An 11,613-nucleotide genomic window follows, 5' to 3' on the forward strand; every position below is an offset into this window, starting at 1 on the left:
ACTTTGGCCTGTTTTCTAGGCACTAAATAATTACTGAATGGCCATTGACACATCCTCAGACAAGGCCAAGGCAGAGTCTGGTTATACACCTATGAGATCATAAGCTTCAGGGTCAAGAAATAACTTGGTTTAAAATCTTTGCTCTAGGGCTTCCCTGGTGGTGCAGTGGTTGGGAGTCCCCCTGCCGATGCAGGGGACGCGGGTTCGTGCCCCGGTCCGGGAGGATCCCACGTGCCGCGAGGCGGCTGGGCCCGTGAGCCATGGCCGCTGAGCCTGCGCGTCCGGAGCCTGTGCTCCGCAACGGGAGAGGCCACAACAGCGAGAGGCCCGCATACCGGAAAAAAAAAAAAAATCTTTGCTCTAACTATTGATACTTCGTAATTGTGTGGCCTTAGGCAAGTCCCTTGACCTCTCTGAACTTCCTCTTCCTCACCTGTGAAATCATCCTAGTACCTTAAACCCAGGGTTGTCAGGATTATACCAGAGCAAGCCCCAAAAGCCCCAAAAGCATTTAGCATGGGGCCTAGCCTAAGATAGGGAACTGTTATGATGCCTAAAAGAGTCCACAGAAGCAGGGGCCTTGGGTGTTTTTGATTATCCCCTTCCCCCAGGCAAATTTGAGGCAAATCAATTTTTTTTTAGCGTGTTGAGCCATTGTTTTTAGTTTTTTTAGTTGGTTTTTTTTTTTTCCTGAAAGAAATGCCAAAGGCCTTAAAAGCAGCCACACCCCACTCCAGGCCTCATGTGACCAGTCAGATGACCAGGGAGGGCTGGGAGGCAGAGAAGTGGAGCTTGGCTGCCTGCCCCCAATACACAAGCCCTGGAACCCAGGGAGGAGCCTCCTTCCCCTGGGGGGAAAGGCAGAGCCTGGGCGTGGGGGTGGAGGGGGTGGGGAGGCTGCCGCCCCAAGAGGCGGAGGGTTTTGCTGGAACCAGTACTTGGGCTGTGGGCAGAGACTGTCAGAGGACGTTGTTTAGCTGCCTTGGGTATGGACTGATCAGGGCACAGAACCACCCTCTTGGGCCTGATTCCAGCCTCCGCCCAGGCAGTGGCTGTCCTGCCCTGGCTTCCTCCACATCCTGGGCCTCCTTCTATCCCCACACCTGTCATTCCCAAACTCATTCGTTCATTCTTGTCTTCCTTCCTTCCTTCATTTATTCACTCAGCATATCTTGAGCACTTGCCATATGCCTGACCATGCTGGTGCCGGGGATACCAAGACAGTTCCTGCCCTCCAAGAATCCCAGTCTCGAAAGCAGATGAAAACAAATCTGCAAAACTAAACAGCTAAGGAAAAAAACCTCATAATTGCTTTAATGGGCCATAGGCAGGATCACTATTCACAGCCTTATTCAGTGGGTTTATCACTGGAAGCAACAGAAAGAGTCGGTTGACAGCAGAGTCTGCAGCCAAACTGCCAGGGTAGGCACCCCAGCTCTCTACTAACTAGCTGTGGGACCTTGGGCAGGAACTGAGGTTCTCTGTGCCTCTGTTTGGCTATCAAATGGGGATAATAGTAGTTATGAAACCATGTATCTCAGACTGGGACTTGAACCAGCCAAAACCCAGGTTGGGACTTGAACCCACGGTCTTTTAACTGAGATCACACACCTGGTCTCAGGACTTAATGAAGCTCAGGTTCTTGACGTCTCATGGCAGAAAGAATTCAGTGAGAGACAAAGGGACAGGTAAGAAGTGGATTTATTTAGAGAGAAACACACTCCACAGAGTGTGGGCCATCTCAGAGGCAAGAGCGGCCCGTGGTATGGGGTTGTCAGTTTTTATAGGAGTGGGTACTTTCATAGGCTAATGAATGGGAGGAATATTCCAGGTACTTTGGGGAAGGGGTGGGGATTTCCAGGAACTGGGCCACTGCCCACTTTTTGACCTTTATGGTCAGCCTTGGAACTGTCATGTTGCCTGTGGGTGTGTCATTTAGCTTGCTGATGTGTTATGATGAGCATATACTGAAGCTCAAGGTCTAGTGGAAGCCGACTAGTACACCATCTTGGACCTATTTTGTTCTAATCAGTTTATGTCGTGTCCTCGGGTTATGTCATTCTTTTAAAGCCTGTCCCCTGCCCCCTTCCCTCCTGTTTCAGTTACATCCTCATAGGGTTGTCATGAGGATTAAAGGATTTAAGACTGGAATAGGGGCTGCTCCCTCCTTCTGAGATAGCCCACACTCTACCTGTGAAGTGTGTTTCTCTCTAAATAAATCCACTTCTTACCTTAAAAAAAAAAAACCCTCAGAATGGGAGAAAATATTTGCAAATGAAGCAACTGACAAAGGATTAATCTCCAAAATTTACAAGCAGCTCATGCAGCTCAATAACAAAAAAATAAACAACCCAATCCAAAAATGGGCAGAAGACCTAAATAGACATTTCTCCAAAGAAGATATACAGACTGCCAACAAACACATGAAAGAATGCTCAACATCATTAATCATTAGAGAAATGCAAATCAAAACTACAATGAGATATCATCTCACACCAGTCAGAATGGCCATCATCAAGAAATCTAGAAACAATAAATGCTGGAGAGGGTGTGGAGAAAAGGGAACACTCTTGCACTGCTGGTGGGAATGTGAATTGGTACAGCCACTATGGAGAACGGTATGGAGGTTCCTTAAAAAACTACAAATAGAACTACCATATGACCCAGCAATCCCACTACTGGGCATATACCCTGAGAAAACCATAATTCAAAAAGTGACATGTACCAAAATGTTCATTGCAGCTCTATTCACAATAGCCCGGAGCTGGAAACAACCTAAGTGTCCATCATCGGATGAATGGATAAAGAAGATGTGGCACATATATACAATGGAATATTACTCAGCCATAAAAAGAAACGAAACTGAGCTATTTGTAATGAGGTGGATAGACCTAGAGTCTGTCATACAGAGTGAAGTTAGTCAGAAAGAGAAAGACAAATACCGTATGCTAACACATATATACGGAATTAAAAAAAAAAAATGTCATGAAGAACCTAGGGGCAAAACGGGAATAAAGACACAGACCTACTTGAGAATGGACTTGAGGATATGGGGAGGGGGAAGGGTAAGCTGTGACAAAGCGAAAGAGAGGCATGGACATATATACACTACCAAACGTAAGGTAGATAGATAGTGGGAAGCAGCCGCAGAGCACAGGGAGATCAGCTCGGTGCTTTGTGACCGCCTGGAGGGGCGGGATGGGGAGGGTGCGAGGGAGGGAGATGCATGAGGGAAGGGATGTGGGAACAGATGTATATGTATGACTGATTCACTTTGTTATAAAGCAGAAACTAATTTAAAAAAATAAATAAATAAACTTTAAAAAAAAAAAAAGAAAAAAAAACTACAATGAGATATCATCTCACACCAGTCAGAATGGCCATCATCAAAAAATCTAGAAAGAATAAATGCTGGAGAGGGTGTGGAGAAAAGGGAACACTCTTGCACTGTTGGTGGGAATGTGAATTGGTACAGCCACTATGGAGATATGGAGGTTCCTTAAAAAACTACAAATAGAACGACCATATGACCCAGCAATCCCACTACTGGGCATATACCCTGAGAAAACCATAATTCAAAAAGAGTCATGTACCAAAATGTTCATTGCAGCTCTATTTACAATAGCCCGGAGATGGAAACAACCTAAGTGTCCATCATCGGATGAATGGATAAAGAAGATGTGGCACATATATACAATGGAATATAACTCAGCCATAAAAAGAAACGAAATTGAGCTATTTGTAATGAGGTGGATGGACCTAGAGTCTGTCATACAGAGTGAAGTAAGTCAGAAAGAGAAAGACAAATACCGTATGCTGACACATATATATGGGATTTAAGAAAAAAAATGTCATGAAGAACCTACAGGTAAGACAGGAATAAAGACACAGACCTACTTGAGAATGGACTTGAGGATATGGCGAGGGGGAAGGGTAAGCTGTGACAAAGCGAGAGACTGGCATGGACATATATGCACTACCAAACATAAAATAGATAGCTAGTGGGAAGCAGCCGCATAGCACAGGGAGATCAGCTCGGTGCTTTGTGACCACCTAGAGGGGTGGGATAGGGAGGGTGGGAGGGAGGGAGACGCAAGAGGGAAGAGATATGGGAACATATGTATATGTATAACTGACTTACTTTGTTATAAAGCAGAAACTAACACACCATTGTAAAGCAATTATACTCCAATAAAGATGTAAAAAAAAAAAAAAAAAAAAGACTGGAATAGGGCCTGACATATAGCAGTGTGTTTCAGTCAGTTTTCTTTACGACGCTGCAAGTTTTTCATATAGCAATGGGGTTCTACACCCACTCCACCCAAGCTCACAGCGAGTGTGCCCCATGCCCCTCCCCGGAAAATGAATGAGCTATGCTGACCATAAGAGTTACTTGTGGAATTTTGGGAAAAGTACCTGCCAGGCCCCTTCCCTGGACATTCTGAGTTGGAACCACAACCCAGGTGTCAATGAAAAAATGTTGCCTGCCATATCAGTAAACAAAGGATGCTGCAGCTACCAAGCTATCACATTACAGCCGCTCGGATGGTGAGCCCTGAAGTAACTCAGAATAGAAACAGGATGCCCGCCAATCTAGCAGTCAGACACTGCAGCACACACAGCCCCACCCACCCACGGTGCACTCTGAGGAGACTCAGGATGAGAAGGCACAGACTACTGGCCCTAGAGAGCGAAGGTGCAGATCAAAGAATGATTTCAGTGAGCCCAGACTCTCGCCTCTCCCCATACATAGAAAAGTGCTAAATTCCTTAACTTGAGATATCTGGTTTTCTTTAATTAACAGTCATTTTTTAAAGTGCTGACTACCTGGTCTTTGTTGCAAAAACTCCTATAAATCCTAGCTTCCCCGTTGCCTCTTCGGAGCGTGATCTGAGAGTCCTGTCTCCCGGGCTTAAAGTCCACGGTATGTCTGCCGAATAAGACACAACTGTCAACTTTTAGGTTGTGCCTTTTTTTTTTTTTTTTTTTTTGCGGTACGCGGGCCTCTCCCTGCTGCGGCCTCTCCCGTTGCGGAGCGCAGGCTCCGGACGCGCAGGCTCAGCGGCCATGGCTCACGGGCCCAGCCGCTCCGCGGCATGTGGGATTGTGCCCTGGGTTGTGCCTTTTTTTTTCAGTCAACACGGGCCACATAGAAGTATGTTCCCAGTTGAAAACCACTGATCCGGTTCAAACCCCTTAATTTTACTGAAGCCAATCAACTCCATCAAGACAAGGTAAAGTCAGCGGCAGAGCCCAGACGGGGAAAGTGAGGGGTTGTTTCCTTTCACTCCTATTGTTGGAACCATGGCCCCAGCGGTCCTCACAGAAAATGGGACCCTCAAAAGGCGGGGCCATGGTGGGGAGTGCCAGAAACCAGAGAGGATGCTGGGAAGCCACAGAGGATGCTGGGAAGCCACAGAGGATGCTGGGAAACCAGAGAGGATGCTGGGAAACCAAGAGGACGCTGCGAAACCACTGGGGTGGTGCTGCTATCCTTTCCATGGCCTCCTTACCTGGCTGCCTCTTCTAGTTCAAAGCACAGTCTCTGGCCCCCTTCCTCAGGGCTCCTGCCTTAGGCAGCAGTAGTGCCTGCTCGTGGGCAGAGCAAGGCCTTGGGACAGCAGCCTTTCAATGGCTGAAGGATGGAAGGGAGAGATCGAGGGGCCGGAAAGGCTGTGAAGGCACAGATCTTCTTCGACTTACGATGGGGTTACCTCCCAATAAACACATCATACATTGAAAATATCCTAAGTAAAAAATGCGTTTAATACACCTAAACTATCGATATCACAGCTGAACCGAGCCCACCTTAAACGTACTCAAAACACATATTAGCCTACAGTTGGGCAAAATCATCTAACACAGCCTGTTTTATAATAAAGTGTTGAATATCTCAGGTAATTTATTGAGAACTGTACTTAAAGTGAAAAACAGAATGGTTGTCTGGATCCAGAATGATTGTAAGTGCATCTTCGTGATCGCGTGGCTGACCGGGAGCTGTGTGGCTGCCCCGCCCAGCATCATGAGAGAGCATCAGACCACATACTGCTAGCCTGGGAAAAGGTCAAAATTCAAAATTCCAAGTATGGTTTCTACTGAATTTGTATTGTTTTCATACCATCGTAAAGTCGAACCGTGTAAGTCAGAGACCATCTGTATTTGTGTGCATGGCTGGAGACCAGACCAGGAGGGCAGGCAGGTCCAGTTAGTTGCCTGTTCATCTCTCCACCCAATTGTTATGATTCAGAAAGTGTCAGGCGTTTCAAAGAGGGAAGGCTCTAGATGCAGTGCAAAGTTTGGAGGATGAGTCAGCATTCACCAGGTTGGGTGAGGGGGGTAGTAAAGATACAGAGGTGTGAAGCAGCTTCTAGGCATTTTAGGAGAAGTGAAGCAGTAAAAGCCCAGCAGTGCAGTTACAGGGTTATTCTGCTTGTCAGCTATGTGACAGCTGAGGAAGAAGGTACCAGAGAGGCAAGGCAAGAGGCAGGGAGAATGGAGAGGAGCTGATGACATCATTAACATTTTTTCCACTTTGCTACATAGAATTAGTTATTATCATTTATAATCACTACATGATATTTCAGAATGTTTTGGCTTATTCAGTGATAATAATAATAGAATATCTACGCTCACTTATACTTCACATATTTTACTTTCTTTAATTCTTTTGTTGTTGTTGTTTTATTTTTATTTTTTTAATTCTTTGCACCACACGGCTTGCAGAATCTTATTTCCCCAACCAGGGATTGAACCCGGGCCCTGGCAGTGGAAGTGCAGAATCCTAACCACTGGACCACCAGGGAATTCCCTTGGTTTTTTAATTTTTAGATTTTTCTTTATTTTTATTTTTTCTTATTTTAAAAATTATTTTCTTAAAATTTTTTTAACTTTCTTTAATTCTTACAATAATCTTGTGGGAACGGCCCAACTCTAATCATCAGCCTCATTTTACAGAAGAGGAAACTGAGGCATGGAGAGGGGACATAACTTTCTCTAGGTCACACTGTTAGTTAGTGGCAGAGCTGGGACTTGAATCGGGTAGGCTGGCTCTTGAAGCTGTACCTCTAACCACTATGCTGCATCTCTTGGCTCCACTGGCCCTCAAACTTTTCCGGAGGGTCCTCTTTGAGCCTGGGCTTCACGCATAGGAGGAAGTCCCTGTATCAAAGGAGCTTTCAGTCTAACGAACAATTTCCCTCTGGTTATACATTTAAGCTTGCTCCCTCTTTTCTCCTATTAAAAATAGCTCTCAGAAAAACAAAGCTTTGATAATCCCGAAAATGGACTAGTGGGTCAAAAGTTTTACTTTGCAGCTCTTTTGCATGCTGCCAGCTTGCTTTCCAAAAGTGTAGATTCCATTTAAACCACAGCAACAGCATGTGTGTGGGTATGATGACTTCACTGCAACCTCACCAGCAATGGGCGTTATCTTGTCCAAAAAATGTTTGGTACCCAGCATGTTCAACAGGCAACTGCCTCCTCCTGCGGTCCGCATTCCCAACGCATCCCTGAATGAAAGGAAAAACTCATGAAAGATTATTAGCCTATGGAGAAGACAGAGGACCCGTGCAGACCTGTGAAGAGAGCCAGACTCATGGGGGGTTTTGCCTTTAGGCTGCGAATGTTACTATCTTTTCCTTTGTCTAATATAAAAATGTATCCTTGAGGCAGTAATGGGATTTCAAGAGCAAGAGGTACAGGCAGAGAACATATAACCTCGAGCAAAAACATGTAAGTGAAAAAGGAAAGAAGGTGGATGGACAGATATCACATTCCCCACAAAACATTTCACCAAGAGTAAATATTCCCCTTCATTTAATGGCACCAACCTCCCTCCTACCCACGCCTCCTCTTGCATCTATCTCATTGTATTGTGATTATTTCTGCTCCCGTCTCGTGACCAGACTGTGAGGCTAGACCTAAGGGCAGGGACATTTTCCCACCTAGTTTCCGGGAGTAGACAGTGATACCCAGTGAGTGGCTCAAGGGACCCCAAAAGAAGGTTCTCTGAGAATGTCCTGTAAACTGTTCTGAACACCCTGCTTCCACTCCCCACCACCATAGATGATACTGATTGCTAACACTCATGGTATAGTCTTTTTTTTTTTTTTTTTTTTGGCTGCATTGGGTCTTCGTTGCTGCGCGTGGGCTTTCTCTAGTTGCAGCGAGCAGGGGCTACTCTTCCTTGTGGTGCGCGGGCTTCTCATTGCAGTGGCTTCTCTTGTTGCGGAGCACGGGCTCCAGGCATGCGGGCTTCAGTAGTTGTGGTGCATGGGCTCAGTAGTTGCGGCTCGCTGGCTCTAGAGCACAGGCTCAGTAGTTGTGGCGCGTGGGCTTAGCTGCTCCGCGGCATGTGGGATCCTCCCGGACTAGGGATCGAACCCCTGTCCCCTGCATTGGCAGGCGGACTCTTAAGCACTGTGCCACCAGGGAAGCCCCAGTATAGTCATTGTGAGAAAGAAGAATCACCTGCACTCATTTTTGTTGGGGAGGGGGATGGGCAGGAGGGAGACAAAGTTCTTTAAAGCCATGATGTGCTATGACAGGATCTGGGGAACACACAGTACTGGGGAGAAAGTGGACCCAGGTTCATGCTCTCTATTTTTCTTTTCTCACCCCAGTGCTTGGCCCAGAGCTGAGTGGGCTCCATGAAGCCCTGCGCTTGACTAGCTCACATCAGTCGCTCAAAGCCACCTGAGTGGGCTGCGGATGGTGCATTAAGACAATAAGCAGACACACTTCCAGCAGAGCCCTGTGGCAGTGGGGAGGGTTTGATTTGCATTTGGAGGCAAACTGTTTCTCTATCTTTGTCTCTTCCTTAAAAGGAGGGAAATGGAAATGTGTTACCAAAGCTAGTAGGCAGGGCCACTGGGCTGCAAAAGGGAGGCTTTGTGAGCCCCTGGTGGCCCCCCACGGTGGGACAGTTGTCCGTTCTGATGGCCAGAGGGAGGTGTTTGATGGCAAATAAGAAATTTGGGGGAGGAGGTCAGGTGTGCCAGAAGGACCCCAGGGTCTGTGCACAAAGGCAGAAACTTTAGACCGGGCTGCTTCCTGGCTGGAGGGTGAGGGGCAGGCCAGGGAGCAGGGGAGGCTGACATCTGGAACTGCTCCGTGAGTTGGCTCAGTGCAGCCTGCCCTGCGCCTGTCAGCCCTTTGCCATCACAAGCTTTTAGAGAGAGTAGCAGAAGCATGCACTTCCTTTGCTATCACAGTTCCACGTTTAGAAAGTTATTCCCTGCAGATGTGCCTACAGTAAACCACAGATGTGTACTGTAAAGGTAAAACCAGGAAACTCCCTAACTGTCCATCTGAGAAGGCCGGGTTAACCATCTGTGGGATGTTAGGAGCCTGTACAAAAGGAGATAAAACTATAGGAAGAGAACAGAGCAAGTTCTAGAATGGTATGCTCAATTTATAGTTGAAAAATCTTGGAGGCATTTACACCAAGCTGTTAATAGTGAGATGTCAGTTGGGGGAGAATTGGACTTTCATTCAGATTCTATTTTATACACTTCTGTCTTGTTTGGACATTTTACAGCAAACATTTTTAAAAAGTCAACTTAGGACTTCCCTGGTGGCGCAGTGGTTGAGAATCCGCCTGCCAGTGCAGGGGACACGTGTTCGAGCCCTGGTCCGGGAAGATCCCACATGCTGCGGGGCAACTAAGCCCGTGCGCCACGACTACTGAGCCTGTGCTCCAGAGTCCGTGAGCCACAACTACTGAGCCAGCATGCCACAACTACTGAAGCCCACATGCCTAGAGCCTGTGCTCCACAAGAGAAGCCACCACAATGAGAAGCCCACGCACTACAGTGAAGAGTAGCCCCTGCTCAATGCAACTAGAGAAAGCCCACGCGCAGCAATGAAGACCCAACGCAGCCAAAAAAAAAAAAAAAGAAAGAAAGAATAAAAAAGTCAATTTAGGGAATTCCCTGGTGGTCTAGTGGTTAGGACTCCACGCTTTCACTGCAGAGGGCCTGGATTCGATCCCTGGTCCGGGAACTAAGATCCCACAAGCCGCACAGCATGGCCTAAATTAAGAAGTACATAAATAGTCCATTTAAAAAATGCTAAAGACACATTTCTGCCCTTAATTCTGAGAACAGGTCATCCCAGCAAGGGCACGGAGCACCAACCTGCTTTCCCCTTTATTCTGGCCACATTCTCTACGGGGGGGAGCATGGGGGGCTTGGGAGCTAAGCCCTTCTGCCTCTCTGCCGTGTTTCCTGGCACAAAATGTAGCCCTTCTGTGCCTCACTGTGTCCACACGTAATGCACGCAGAGGTGACACTGTGTTAGCAAAACTCAGTGTAAGAGAGGCCTTGCAGCAGCCCGACTTCACGGCCAGGGCAATGTGGGTTCAGAGTCAGACTCAAGCTCAAGGTGGGGAAGGAGGCAGGAAAGAGAGAAGGAGAGAGAGGAGAGGAAGAGCTCGTTTCTTCTGGACTCAGACCCTCCTCCACCTGACTCTCTCGCTGACCTCCCTGCTGGCATGGGAGGTCTTCGTGTCACTTGGGCCCAGAGCTTCCTTCCCTGACGCTGCCCCCAATTTCTCCAAGGTCCCATCTTCCTGGGTCTCTCCAGCCATCTCCAGCAAAACAGACCTGGGCTGTACAGGCTGCTTCTAGCTTCCCTAAGACTGTGTAGCTCACACCTTTGGACCAAGCGACAAAGTGTCCTCTTTATCAGCAAAATGAGAACTTTGGACAGACAAAGAAATGTAGACTGCAGACATCCCAGGGCAGTTTCAGAAGCAGAGGGGAAGACTGGATGAGCTTGAGTGGGCATGAGAGACCGGTGGCCACTGAAGCCTGGGATGCAAACAGACCCCAATGAGTACGATGCGGGGTGTGTGTGGGATGGTGGGAGGGGGGTGACAGAGTGAGAGGGGGTGTCAGAGCCAGTCAGAGAGGTGGATCCCAAGGGAATCCAATGCCAGGATGAGGTGTCCCAAATCCGGCAGCTGAACTTGAGATGCAAAGAGGAGACCAGTGATTTGGGGACCCACCCAGGCAAGCCCAGCCTCCAGGGTCTGAGATCACACATTCTGAGCTCCTGTGGCTGTGGCCTTAGAAGTTCCCTAGAAGCTGCCAGTCAGAGTGTCTCCTGACCTGCCTTGCACTTTAGGGACTCCTCAGATATCTGTCACATGAGTGCACCAGGAAGGAAATGGAGATGCCCTTCCCACTCACATCCTGCCACTGGGCCACTGATGCTCAACAGCAAACAAGGCCACCGGCCTGACCCAGTTTCCCCGCTGTGCCAGCCAAGCCCGAGGAGCCGCAGATGAGGCCAGAGCAGGAGTCCAGGGTGACTCCGAGGCGCCGCCCTGCGGCCCCGCTGCCCTCCTCTCCCATCCCCTTGGACGGGAGGCGTTTCTGACTTTGGCCCCGGCCGTGACTCCTGTGACTCATGTCCGGGAGGAGAAAGGGGCCTTTGTGGTCCCCGAGCTGGCCCGAGGCTGGCGCGTCCCTTGGGCAGCACCGCCCCCCGGTGGCCGCGGCGCCCCGGGGGCGTAGCCCAGCTCCTGCCCTGCTGGCCCTGCGATCGGGAGCCCGGTCCGCCCCCGTGAAAAGGGAGGGGGATCACCATCTTCCTGAGGGTGTGGGCTGC

The sequence above is a fragment of the Mesoplodon bidens genome (genome assembly GCF_964165515.1).
Source record: "Mesoplodon bidens genome assembly, chromosome: 19".
NCBI classification, from domain to species: domain Eukaryota; kingdom Metazoa; phylum Chordata; class Mammalia; order Artiodactyla; family Ziphiidae; genus Mesoplodon; species Mesoplodon bidens.